Consider the following 14725-nt stretch of genomic DNA (forward strand, 5'->3'; position numbering starts at 1 on the left):
TGGAAAGCTAGCAGTAACAGAGTCACGCTACCCCAAAGTCAAGGGATCTATTAGGCCCGTTTCGCCGTTATCCCATTTCACCCCCATCCCATTTTCGCGACATTTCACAGGCCAAGTGTCATTTTACCACCATATCATGTACCATTAGCTCCACATCCCATTTTGGCGCAATCTCGTTTAGCCGTTAGCCCATTTCGCCCCCATCCCATTTTCGCGACATTTCACAGGCCAAGTGTCATTTTACCACCGTGTCATACCACTACGCAGTATAGTAGTATAGTGAGGCCTGGAAAGATGGTGTCAAAATGGGATGTCGCGCTATTGTTATGACACGGTAGTAAAATGACGCTTGGCTTGTGAAATGTCGCGACAATGGGATGGGGGCGAAATGAAATGGTGGTGAAACGGCTTGGCGGCCAAATGGGATATGGTGTCAAAATGGGATGTCGCACTATTGTTATGACATGTTAGTAAAATGACGCTTGGCTTGTGAAATGTCGCGAAAATGGGATGGGGCAAAAAATGGGACGGCGGCAAAATGGGATTGCACCAAAATGTGATGTGGATCTAAAACCACCCCCACCACTCAGCATAGAGGCTCTAAACAACAAATATTAATAACTAGATGAATACCCGCTTCGCCGGGTACGGCTTCGCCGGGAAGAAGTAGAGCCGAAGCCGGCGCACCGTACGAAGGAAGGGAGATAAACGCGCAAAACACTGGAGAAGATAAGGAAGAGTTACTGGGAATGGATGTACAGAAAAACTAAAATCGGTTCAGCGCTGCGCGCTGAGAGCACGCACGTGTTCAAAATTTTCCACGATTGTGTCCCGTTGTCTACCTGAATATGCCCACCAAATTTGAAGCAGATCCATCGAGAACTTTGGCCGTGAATCGCGAACACACAGACAGACAGACACACACAAGCCGTATATAGATATAGATAATAAAAGGCATGCATTACTTTGTGGAATGCGATATTTCTACATTTTTACATTTCGCGGTTTTAGGTTCGACGTGATTTGTAAAATGTTTTTACATTTTTACAAATCACGGGTTAACCCCCCCCCCCCCCCCCCCGCAAACCCCTATCCACCGATCCAACTAACAAAACCAACACACATAAAAAATAGTTTCGACTACATTTTTTCACATTCCTCTAACAAGTAGCCGTAGCGGTGTGTGTGTGTGTGTGTGTGTGTGTCATTGATCAACCCCTTATAACTCAACTATTTTCCCCTTCAAAAACGTGGTTTTGCTTTTTAGCCGATCACAAACTGGAACCTCAAACAGAGAAGAAAGCACCATCCAAACATCTCAAGTTAAGAATAAAACGAGTATTTTATTCATTCGTTCGGCCCGGACGTGAAAAACACAAAATTTCGCCTTTGCAGCCGTTGTTTCAGCACTCGTCCCGGACCGATGAGCCGAAATATAACGTCACTTTTGTCTTGGTTTTTTACTCGGGACGCGTCCGACTTCTGCGCAAACAGTTTATAGCGGCTTCATTGAGAAGACTTGTGAGCATCTGAGATGGTACCCGACAAAACAAACTGTAAATCCACGCCTATCAAAGATTTTTTTTCTTTTTCTTCAAAAGCTATTTGCAAAATGAACAGTCCATTACACATACTTTGATTTAAGTGAACTCGACTTAACAGCAAAGACCAATTTCTATCTTCCGTTTTTGCGACGACGACAAATTGCTTCATTTTCCAGCCGGAACGTCTCGCAAAGGCCCCGTCCCGACTGTGTGAGGGGGGAAAAAGAAGGTCGCCGTCACTTGTCGTCGTGCTGAGTTGTCGGGCGTCTTCCCCGCAACCTCACAAGTCTTACGTCTTTGCCCCACGGAACCCTCCTTTCGCCTTTTCTCTTTGGTTACGAGGTTTGGATCCCCCAGTCTAGGAAGACAAGGGAGCAGCCCTGCTGACCTGGTCTGGAATTGCTTCTAGCAGACAGCTGTCTAAATTGGATGGCGCAGCCTGAATATTATTTGCCCTGGGTCTGTGTTGGGTTTATGTAAAGGACGAGCCGGATACATACACGTTATCTCGGCTGCAGTAATCGGAAATTCGACATACCCTTCAAGAAGTGTTATTCTTGACGTTATAAATAGTCCGTGATTTCCATGTGACATAATGCAGCCTGCCCTCACCCTACTCCTACTCATTACCCACATATCACGAAGTGCTGTACCGGATTTGTTTTCTTCTGTTCATAAGCAGTTATTAAACCTTAACAGTGCGCTTACAGATGTATACAGCAGTAGACATATACATCTCATAGCGCATTGTGATTGTACACAAGAACGTTGAAGCGTGATTAAACATTCTGCCAATCACTAAAGTCAATAAACAAAACAAAAGAGAGTCAATACTTGACTGAAAGTAAAAAAGAGAAAGGGGATGAGAAATTCCTTATTTTCAAGGTTGACGAGAAAGAGAGAGAGAGAGAGAGAGAGAGAGAGAGAGAGAGAGAGAGAGAGAGAGAGAGAGAGAGAGAGAGAGACCGAGAGAGACCGAGAGAGAGAGAGAGATGTCAGAAGGATAATCTCTGCCTCCGCCCTCGTTAAAACGTTGTCAATACTTGACTGAATATAAAAAGAGCGAGGGGAAGATAAATTCTTTTGTTTCAAGGTAAACGAGAAAAAGAAGAGAGAGAGAGAGAGAGAGAGAGAGAGAGAGAGAGAGAGAGAGAGAGAGAGAGAGAGAGAGAGAGAGAGAGAGAGAGAGAGAGAGAGAGAGAGAGAGAGAGAGAGAGAGAGAGAAATGACACAGTTCGTTTGAATGGCTATTTAGCTCGCGTAAACCACACACCTGTTTTCGTGGCTTATCTAACCCCTGAGCTATCGTGAACCCGTGTGATCCACTTTCCTTTTTTTTCTAAATTTAGTAGTCCGTTTGTGATTTCAATGCGACTCGCTGTATCTGCAATAGCACGTAATATTGTGTACCTCTGAATCTAAAACGCAACAAACGGCTGCGAGTCACACGAACTGAGCGGTGGCGGTTGACCGTTCAAAGAAACTGGCGACATGCAGGACATTCGTCTGCCACGACAAACACGTTTGGCGGGACACGCTTCCGGGTTACCTTTTTTTTTTTAAACTTTCAAAAATTCTTGTCTTGACGAAAAAAGAATTCTTTTATGATTTAAGAATGTTTGTGTAACAAGCTGTCAATTTTTTTATTTAGATTTTAAAAGTCCACCAAAACGAGCTGTCCGATTGTCTGATCAGACAAACCGGCTTGCCACGCAAAAATAATCTCTTTGAAAATTGCTCGCTCTTTACGGAGGGCACCTGGGATGTTGTACTGTGTGCAAAAGCCTGACAGTGTCTGTGGTGGTTAACGGGAAGCTGAGTGTGCCTTTAAGGGACGAATTCTCGTTCCGGAAGCTTCGCGAAGTGAGCTACGCGAAGTCGACTTCGTCCAATTCAGGACAGGCTTAAAAGACAGCTCCGAAAGCATCTCTCTAACGACTAAGTGTGTGGTGTGTATGTGTATACTGTATGTGTGTGTGTGTGTGTGTGTGTGTGTGTGTGTGTGTGTGTGTGTGTGTGTGTGTGTGTGTGTGTGCCGTTATCTTAGGGCAACAGGGTACGTGTGTTTCTAGGTTGATCAACATTTCCATTGAAATGATGCACCGAACCGTTTTATTGCACAACTTAACGCTTTTCTGACATTTCGTTCCCACGTGCTTCTGCTGTCCCATTCGCGGTCGGCAGCCCCGCGTACGCTCATCTCTCACATTTGACCGCCTCTCGTCTACAGGGTCGGTCGATATATTCTACCCCCGAAATAGCACTTCTTTGCATCTTCAATGACTCCATCGTCCATTAGAATCGCAAGACAATGTCAAATACGAGCTGATTTTGTGAAATAAAGCACATTTCTACTTCCGAAACCCATCGAACAGCCATTTCCGGCGCTCGATCGCCGACATTTTCAGCTTTGAGGGTAATTTACGGACACATATGAACCGCTCTATGACATTTTATGCATCGAGAAACAAATTAAGTCATCGCTGAATCTTTAGCTTACTTTAAATCCCGACGTAAATCAAACAATTCCAAGAAAACTGACAAAACGTGCCTTCAATCGTGTCAGGCCCCGCGTATAACCTGTGCCCCGCTTATGTCAGGTTATCCCCCGTGTTCTAATAAATGATAAACAAGTAGAAACAAGAAAAGCAAATGCTTGCACACGACTCGCCTTCGTTACCCCCGCCCTTCTCTGAACCACCTTACCCCTTATAAGACTCCCTCCCTTTTCAAGACCCCCAAATCCTGATAAGACATTTTCAAGACTATGTTTTCTAAGATATTCTGTTCATAACCTCTGTAAGTTTACCCCAATTTTAAGACCTGATTTTCTGAGGGTTGTGTAGGTCTTAAAAAGAGGATTCCACTACCTACGACCCCGCCCCCCCCCCCCCCCCCCCTCCAACAAAAAATAGAAGCTGTTCCAGCTTCATAAAATAATGTTCAAGAGAACTCCTTATGTTACCTTTATCAATCCATTCAGTTTTTCAACCCTAAGAATATTTCACATATTCAAACTTGCACAACCCCAAATCTGCTTCCCACCACCATCACTGACTAGCCTGATGTACTCAACATCCACTACATTTTGAGAAATAAAGATTTTTTTCAAACAAGAATCATAATAATTAGTAAAAATTACAAATTTGTTTGACCAAATTGAGTTTTGGCTAGCCCAGACAAAATAGATATAGAGAATACTACATGGCTTGCTGTGTCGTACCAGATTTACACGAGGTTTTTTTTTAAATATTGAACTGCGAGCGAAAGCGAGCTGTTCACTATTAATTTTGAAAAAGCAACGAGTGTAACTCTGGTACGAAACAGCAAGCCATGTAGTATTCTGTTTATCCTACATACTGTACTTACGTGTATTTTACTGAAAATGTCCTGCAGTCGAGGCAGCTAAATTGAAGACGCTTGTTTTGGAACCTCGATCTCTTCTAAAGCCTTGTGCAATCTATTACGTCAAAGCAAAGAAACGTCACTCTGAAAGTGTGGCGTGACGTGTTAGTTCTAAAGATTCATCGAGGGTAATTAGCGAGCGCAATTTTTGTTTCTATAATGACGTTTGTCTCGGTGACTTTGGCATCATAAGCAGTGGAAAAACAGGTACCTGCCAGACTTGCTTGACATGACCTCATTTACATGATATACACGCGTGTGATTTGAACGATAATTATCTCACGGGTGTCTCTCTCACGTATGTAGGATAAATACTCAGACACTTGTGTGACCTAATTTCTGACACGATGTCATTACCAATAGTCTAGCCAAGACTGTAACCAAGTCAAACAATGACATCATTAAGCTTGATGACCTCAAGACTTATTTTCATGATGGCTTAGTGGTGACAATCTTCTCAAGCAAACATTTTCATATTGTGACTCTGAAATGTGATGAAAACAAGCCACATTTTGGTCATGTCTGATGATTATCAATACCAACAATTGTGTGAAATTTGGAGGCTTTTGCTCCCAACATAACTGAGAAAAAAATCAATGTTAAGTTTTTACAAACATGACCCCGCTGTGACCCCACAATGTAACGGGGGTCAACCAAACACGGGTGACGTCGGTCGATTATCAAACCCTGGAGGTGTTCAAAGTTTCAAAGCTCCAGCTTCAAAAAAGCCTGAGATAACGTCAATGTTAGGTTATTATGAATCGAACATGACCCTCTGTGACCACAAAACATGACGAGGGTCAATCAAACTTACGTCAAGTCGGGAGATTATCAAACCTTAGAAGTGTGCAAGGATTCAAAGCTCTAGCTTCAAAAACATCCGAGATAACCTCAACGTTAAGTTTTTATGAAACAAACATGACCCCGCTGTGACCCCAAAATGTCTAGCTTGATAAACAGAGGGGCGGACGGCCGTCCTTCCATACAACCGTACACATATGAATCCTAATATTCACCAATTACTCAGGTGAGTCAAAAACGGATTATAATTGTGTAAATGAATAGTGTCAGTTTAGAGGAACGATACATTGTTTTTAAACTGAAGGTGAGGCGAAGGTATTTAGGACTGGACAAGGATGGAGAGGGAGGGGAAGAAATGGAGATAGCAGATGTGGGCGGGACGTAGAAGTAAGGAGGGAGGGGGAGGGTGTTGCAGTGGAGTTTTGGTGCCAAACGATTGTGGCCCAAGAGAATGCCAGAGCGAGTACGGTCGCTCACTAGCAAAGCAGCAGCAGCAGCAGCATTGAAGTGCACGCGTCAGCTAGTGGAAATTATTTTGTGTGAGATCATGTCTGAAAAAGAAGAACTTGAAGACTGGTGCAAGGAGTCAAACCTCCCTGCAGCGGGGATAAATGTCCTCATCAAAGAGGGTTTCGATTCGCTGACGGCCCTCCAGTGTGTGGAGCCGGACGATTTGGAGGCACTCAGTGTCAACCTTGAAAGGGGACATCTTGCCCTGCTTCGGGCAGGAATTAAAACCCTACAAGAAAAAGATGGGGGAGGCCTCATGTGCAACGACACCGCCAGAGGTGCCAGTGGTTTGGCGAAACTGCTGGGGTGACTAACATGGACGGTACGCAAGTGACGCCGGTGTCACGAACTGAAAACTCTGCCTGAACAATCATTCTCATTGCGGTCAATGCGCATGCCCTAACATGGGAAGATTAATCAGGCCGTGAACAACCTAACCCTAACCCTAACCCTTACCTTAACCCTTACCCTAATCCTAACCCTAATCCTAACTCTAACCCTAACCCTAACTCATGGTTCGTTCGGTCAAAGGGTCGCATTTTTTAAGTCCAAGATTGGCGCATGCGCATTGACCGCAATGAGAAGGATTGTTCGGCAGAGGTTTCAGTTCGTGACACCGGCACCAAAAGCAAAAGGTGAGGTGTTGAAGATTATTGACTGCATTTCAACTTCGTTGGCAGTGGAGGAAGAGGTGTCTGTAGGCGGAGGGGTGACGATCAAATTACCCAATGCAAAGCCCAAATTAGACCGGGTGTCGCCCTCCGCCTGAATTGTGGCAAATGCCAGAACCATGGCCACGCTCCTGTCCCGTGACAAGGACTTTGACGTTGCGGCCTACCTACGCTATACGGAGATGGTGAGAGAGCTAGGCTGCCGTTTCACATGGCAGTCAGTGCTCATCTTTGATGATGAGTATCGTCAGCGTAAGGCGGCCGACAAATTGCCCTGGGGGACAGAAGCACCATACCTGGCGACAGTTGTGCTTCGGGAGCGGGTTACGCCAGCCACCAAGAAGTCTGGCGGCAGCGGCGGGGCCAGCCAGTGGCGCGCACCGACAGCGACCGACAGGACCGGGGGCCAAAGAGGTGTTCCTGCAGTACAATGGTCCTCGATGTATCTACGAGCACGCGTGTATCAGCTGCGGCAAGGACCATCCCACAACCCAGCACTCAGCGAACCCTGGCAGCCACCCCCTGATATAGGATCCAGCACAGCAAATTGCCTCTACGGCCAAGGTAGGCCCCACCCACTCTAGCCCTTATGCAGCACAGGACCATGACAATCGTAACTTTCTCTGTGGTAGTTCTTCCATTAGCGCAAAACTTCATATTTGGCAAAAAGAGCTTGTAAATGATAGCGATTAGACGTTTTTGTTGGATGGCATAGAAGTAGAGGTTACATGCCGAGTCTCAGTGATTATTAAAAATAATGGTCGAAGTTTGCGGATCATGAAAAATGCGAGCTTCCCCCTTCTGCTTCTTTCTCTCTGTAAACTTGTAGGGCTAGTTATTTTTCGGTAACTTACCCAGCAACCAAAATCACTTACCTAACAACAGGCCTGAATCCTCGATAGCACACAAGTTTAGGAGCTAGACTTTGTGGGATCTACTTTTGCGATTGAAAAGTTCCGAACGCTCAAATGTACAAAATATACATCTCTGGAGCAAACAATACAAACATACCGCATTTAGATTAACAACTACAGGCTTGAACACATCGAATCTCCATATACAATCCAAGAGTTCGGTTGTTTTCTGAATCTAGATCTGCCGTGCACAAACGTTCAACACAAGCACATTCCCAAGGCAAAGTAACTCTCATACGTAGGTGCGTGGTTCGACGCTCCTTATGGCCCGAATATTTGTTTGTTTATTATTTTCATCCGAGCATGCAGCTTTCACTTTTTTTCTTCTGTACTCCTTTCTCGCTCTCTCTTTCATGTAATTTTAATTTTTGTAATTGTAATTTTTTTTTTTTTTTTTTAATTTTTTTTTTAATTTTTATTCTTTTTATTTTTTTTAGTTCTTCTGCACTCCTTTCTCGCTCTCTCTTTCATTTTATGTGTGAGTTTAGAGGGAGCGGTTAGCGACAATAAACTCTATTTAAACGAGACAGATATGCGGGAAAGGGGGGGGGGGTGTAGAGGTAATGCAGGGGGAAGTGATAGCAAGTCCCGTGGGAACGAATGCGGGGAATGGAAGAGGGTTGGAGGGCAGGGGGTAGGTGATGAGTGAAGGAGAGCCATCTGGAATGAAACAATGGTAACCGATAAGGGGGAGTCCGAGAGAGAGCGAGTACCGAAGTCATTAGTAGCAGCGCGGCGGCCAGCAAGCAAGTTCAGCGACTTTTTCAGTCCTGCAAAACCATGGAGTTCAATTTTACTTCTTGGGCAAAAAATCTGCCCCAACCTGTAATTGAGGTTCTGGAAAAAGAGGAGTTCACAAGCCTCAGAGCCTTGAAATATGCAGGAGAAAAGGACCTGGAAAGCCTTAAGTTAAAACGAGGCCACATAGTGGAATTAAAAGCGGCAGTGGCAGACCTGCAACAGAAGTACGGGGGAGGGCCGTTGCGTGCTGCCGACCAAGTGGCACCGCTCCAGGGTCTTCTTGGCAACATGGCCATACAGTCTGCTTCACCAGGTGAGACTTATTTACGAATTGTTGACTTCGTACCGGCTTCTATGGCGGTGGAGGAAGAGGTGACGCTCGGGGGAGGTGTCACGCTCAAGCTGGCCAACAAACCAAAGTTGGAGAAAGTATCCCCCTGCCACTGGATCGTGGCAAATGCTAAAATAATGGCAAAACTCATGAACACCGTGGACTTCGACCACGAAGCTTACCTCGGTTATACAGAGATGGTGGGCGAGCTCGGCGCAAGATTCTCCTGGCAGTCGGTGCTCCTTTACGATGACGAGTACAGGAAGCGCCATTCTACCAGCGGGTTTGCTTGGGAAACCCCCAACCCCCACCTGTCCACAGTGATTCTCCGTGAGCGTGCCCAACAAGTTCCTGGCAACAAAAGCGGCAAGGCCACGACGGGAAGCGGCGGTATTCGACGACCTGTGGGACCCAGTGGGAAGGAGGTGTGCCTGCAGTACACAAACAAAGGCACATGCCTCTACGGGTCCCGCTGCAGGTTCGAACACGTGTGTGACACGTGTGGAAAGGAGCACCCCGGCAAAGACCACCAGGCGACAGCAAACACCAATGCCTAGGATACAGCGCAGCGAACTGACAACACAACGGTAGGCGCCACCTATTCCAGCCCGTTCCCTCAATTAGATCCTCATAACTGTGCGTTTTTAGGAAATCATGCATCTATTAGTGCAAAATCTCAAATGTGGCACTCAGTGCTAGAGGGCGATTGTCACAGAGAATTTTTGTTAGACGGTATACAGCACGGTTTTCGTGTAACAGAAAAACATAAAACATGTGTGCTAGCGGCAGAACAAAGCAATCATAAATCAGCGTACGATCATCGTGACGTGGTAGAACAAGAACTGTTAGATCAAATAGCGAAAGGAAATTATATAATGGCAAGTAAGAAGCCAACGGTGGTAAGCGCACTCGCCGCGATCCACAAAGAAGATGGTAGCGTTAGGCTAATTCATGACGCCAGCAAACCAACAGGTAGGGCAATGAACGATTACTCCGTCCCTGAGTCGGTGAAGTTTCAAACAGTCTCTGATGCGTGCGCCTTAGCGAAGACAGATTATTGGTGTGCTAAAGTCGACTTGCAGTCCGCATATCGCTCAGTGTGCATCAGTCCGGATGATTATTGTGTAACGGGACTCAAGTGGCATTTCAAAGGTAAAAAGACACCGACTTATTTGTTTGACAGTCGACTTCCATTTGGTAGCAATGTTGGACCGTCACATTTCCATAGACTTTCACAGGCGATTCGCAGGTGCATGGCCAGGAGAGGCATGCCTGGTGTGTTAGCATATATAGATGATTTTCTTTTAGTAGCAGCAACAAAAGAGGAGTGCAACGACATGTTATTCTCTTTAATTAGATTATTGAGGGAACTAGGCTTCAACATTAGCTGGAAGAAGGTGGTGGGGCCCACCCAACGTATCACATTTCTTGGAGTCGACATCGACACGCGGAACAACACTCTGTCACTTGGAAGTTTATTTTTATTTTTGTAATTTTAATTTTTGAATTTGTTTCTTTTTTTTCTTTTTTTTTAAATTCTTTTATTTTTTTTATCAGTGTCAAAAGTTAGACACGGTCAACTGGTTTTGCTCTGAGGGAGTGCAGGTGACCTCAATTAGCTAACGGTGACACCTCTCTGCCCACTGAGGGGCTGGGGAGGGGGGTGGGGTGGTAGTCAGCTGGAAGTGAAAGATCTCTGGAGGTAATGAAGAGGTGTACTCTTCCAAAGTTCAGTTGTCACGGCTTCGGGTAAGGAAAGCGGTGTTGTGTACAGGCGTCTCAGTGGTTAGTCGAGACTATCTGAAATAAGGTCTCGGCGACGACTGTTTGTTGTTGCTAATCTGTTACTTTGATGTCGACAGCTCTGTCTGTCATTCTGTCTCTCTCTCTCTCCCCTCCCCCCTCTCTCTCTCTCTCTCTCTCTCTCTCTCTCTCTCTCTGTCTCTCTCTCTCTCTCTCCCCCCCTCTCTCTCTCTCTCTTTCTCTCTCCCTCTCTCTCTCTTTCTCTCTCTCTCCATCTCTTTCTCTCGCTCTTTCTCAGTATGGTTTGAAACTGTTTAGCGTGACTTAAGGCCGCGGATTAGGTCACAGGTCAACTGTTTGTGCAGAGACGGTATCCATGTCCTACCCCCGTGTCACCACGGGCGGATATTTTGCCCGTTAAGGTCAATGCTTGTTTCCCTAGGATTTCACAGGCTGTGAGACGGTGTATGATTAGACGAGGAATGAGCGGAGTAGTGGCCTACATTGATGATTTTTTGTTAGCAGCAGAAACAAAAGATGAATGTGAAAAAATACTTTTCACATTGATAGATTACTCAGAGAATTAGGGTTTAACATCAGTTGGAAGAAAGTGGTGGGGCCTACCCAGCGCATCACCTTCCTGGGGGTGGACATTGACACCCAGGCCTGCACACTGTCGTTGGGCAACGACAAGATACAACTGCTACGACAGAAGCTACAGCAGTTTCAGCAGAAACAACGCGCAACCAGGCAGCAGCCACAGAGCCTCGCAGGCTCTCTCAATTGGGCGTCATGTGTGGTTCGGGGAGGCAGATTTTTTCTCCGTCGCATACTTGATGCACAAAAACCTTTGCAGCAGCAAAAGCACAAAACTAGACTTACGAAAGCCTTTCATGAAGACTTACAATAGTGGTTGTCTTTTCTTACAGTGTTCAGTGGTACTGTGTATTTTCATCAACATGCTACGCAGCACGTGTATGTTGATGCGTGCAATACAGCAGCAGGAGCTTTTTACCAAAGTGACTGGGTTTAGTATACTTGTTTTGAAAATGACATTTCCCGCAGCAAAAAGCCTGCACATAAATTTCAAGGAAATCATTGCAGTCGTGAAAACAGTTGAACGCTGGTCGCACTTGTGGGCAGGAAAAAGCGTGGTTTTCCACACTGATAGTACTGTTACTAAAGGTGTCATAAACAAAAGACGATCGACGAACACTTATGTTAATTGTTTGTGACGAAAAATGGCGTGGGAATGTGCTAAAATAAGTTGTAATATTTCTGCGGTGCATTATGGCTGACACTATATCACGCCTCCACGAAGGGAAGTTGGACCAATTAGTGGACTTGTTATCATGGTACCACCACGGACGCAGACCCGCAATCTTTTGGGAAGATCATATGTCAAGTGCGACGCTTGCCTTTCTTGGTTGCAGGTGCGGCTACGGCTAGTCTGGGTGCGGAACTGAAGAGAGAGGTGGCAGGTTATCGCGCCCTGAACTTTGCTGACAGTACCAAAAAGACTTACCGGACTCACTGAAATTCCTACCTACAGTTCTGTGACTCTATGAACATTCTTCCGGTGCCAGCGTCAGAGCAAACTGTGGCACAGTATGCAGCGTTCCTTGCGAGGCGCATCAAACCAGCGTCAGTGAAACAGTACCTCAACATAATTCGCATTCTTCATTTGGAATGTGGCGAACAGCATCCATATAGAGACTCTTGGTATGTCAAAACCACCTTGAAGGGAATTGACAAATGCATGGGGTGTCCACCTACGAGAAAGACGCCGATTACTCCTGAAGTGCTACTATCTATTCGCAAAGAACTGAAGATTTTGCATGTTGAAGAATGTGTGTTTTGGGCTTCCTTGGTTCTTTTCTTTGGACTGTTGAGGAAGTCAAACCTCTTTCAAGACGATGGCACTTTTGACCCGACAAAACAGCTGACTAGAGACAGCTTCCTTATGACCGAACATGACTGTGTTACAATTGTGGTGACTTGGAGTAAAACGATCCAACACAAAGAAAAAACACTGGCTATCAGATTACCTGTGTTATTGGATCATCCTCTGTGCCCTGCTACCGCGGTAACCGCGATGTTTCGGGTCTTGGGCGCGGCACCTCCCAAGTCCCAAGCCTTTCCACTCAAAGATTCCAAATTTAATAAACGCTTGCGTCAGGTTACTGCAGCTGCTGCGGGGAATTTTAGTAGTCACAGTTTTAAAAGGGGCGGCGCAACGTGGGCTATGTCTTGCAGAGTCCCCGGGGAAATTGTTAAACTCATGGGAGACTGGGCTAGCACCTGTTACTTAAGGTACTTAGACCAACTACCAAACAATATTATAGACAAGTACAGATCTCTTTTCGCCGATAAATTACCTAAACACTGATTACCGATTCTCGTCTATTGGGTGGGAAGTAATTGTGTTAATGAATAATGATGATGATGATGATGATGATGATGATGATGATGATGATGATGATGATGATGAAGGTTATGTGGTGTTTGATGATTACATGAAGTCTCAATCAGAAACTCCCAATATTTTTAGAGATACAGGCACTTTGTGAGGCTCTGGGTCATCCACGACCCAGGAAGCACGGTGAAGGTTAAAACTCTTCAGCGAGGCTAATGATTTTATTACAGATGGAAGTGAGTTTAACACCATAGAGCCAGAGAAGGCCTGACTAGTTTTGAACAAATCGATCCGGGGTAGTGGTGGTAGAAAATGAATAGACCCGTATTTTTCAATGACTCTGTAAAACAGGTACTGAATATAGTTGGGCACTTCGCCATGATATACTTTATACAGCCTTATTAAACTGTAACTGTTTAACAAGAGGAAGGTAATACAGATTCTTTCACTTCAAATCAACTGACAATTCTGGACTATTTAACATGAGTTTAACTGCCCGACGATGTAGAGAGTTTAATTTTTTCATGTGAACATCAGAGACACCATCCCAAAGAGTTCATGCGTAATTAATGTGGGATAAGATGTGGGCATGATAAAACAGTTTCAGTGTCGCGATATCTACGTATTGCTTTAATTTTGATACCAGAAACAAATTCTTGGATACTTTTTGACAAATATAATGTAGATGAGATTGCCATTTTAATTCTTGATCGACTATCACGCTCAATAAACGATGTTCCGTTACCTGCTGAACAGGTTGTGATTCCAGAAACTGCGTTAACTTAAGAGGTCGTAACTGATGTTTTTGTCTTGTGATAATCATGCTTTTTGTCTTCATTCAAACTAGACTGTAAGGAAACTTCAATTTCTTGAATAGTTCTACAGCTTGTTCAATCCAAAGTCCAAAAGCGGATATTGCAATGGAGATGTTGAACACTATTTATTATTTTGTAGTAATTACGATGATGTCCGAAGACTAACAATACAGGTGATCATCAGAATGTACAATGTTTATTGTTGGGTTTGCCAAGCCTACGTTTTTCCGAAAATATTAAAATATTCGAAAAGGTGCATAGGCCTAGTATTCTGGAAGCTGAAAGTTATCATTACAATGCTTATTATCATTGTCATTTATTTATTTACTTATTCATACAACATAAACTATCAAATAAAAAGAAAACACACCAGTAACCAGGTTAGGTACGTTTATATCTATAATCAATATTTCGGCACGTTACTGCCTTCTTCGGGATGGTAAGCTAGTGGAAAGAATGGAATGACGGCACGTGACATGCAGTGTAATGCATTTTTATGATGATTAATGACGTCATAACAGAGACATCCAGATTTGCCTTCGTCAAAAGTTCGTGAGTTCCGATGTTCGCGAGTTTGTTGAAGTGGTGACGTCACATCCCGTCACGGTAACCACTTTCTAATTTCGGTCCAGATCTACGCGAAGTTCTTCGTGCGTTCGTCTGTTTTTCGAAACAGTGATGACGAGTAGTGTTATATATGACGAGTCTTTTTTATCGGAATATTCCAGACATCTGAATATGCTGGGTACACAAGCAACACTGATTTTTTTTTAGATTTTTAGATTCATTCCTGTAAAATCTCCCAACTCTAAAACAAATAGGTCTAGTGGAAAC

The sequence above is a fragment of the Littorina saxatilis genome, linkage group LG1 (assembly GCF_037325665.1).
Source record: "Littorina saxatilis isolate snail1 linkage group LG1, US_GU_Lsax_2.0, whole genome shotgun sequence".
NCBI classification, from domain to species: domain Eukaryota; kingdom Metazoa; phylum Mollusca; class Gastropoda; order Littorinimorpha; family Littorinidae; genus Littorina; species Littorina saxatilis.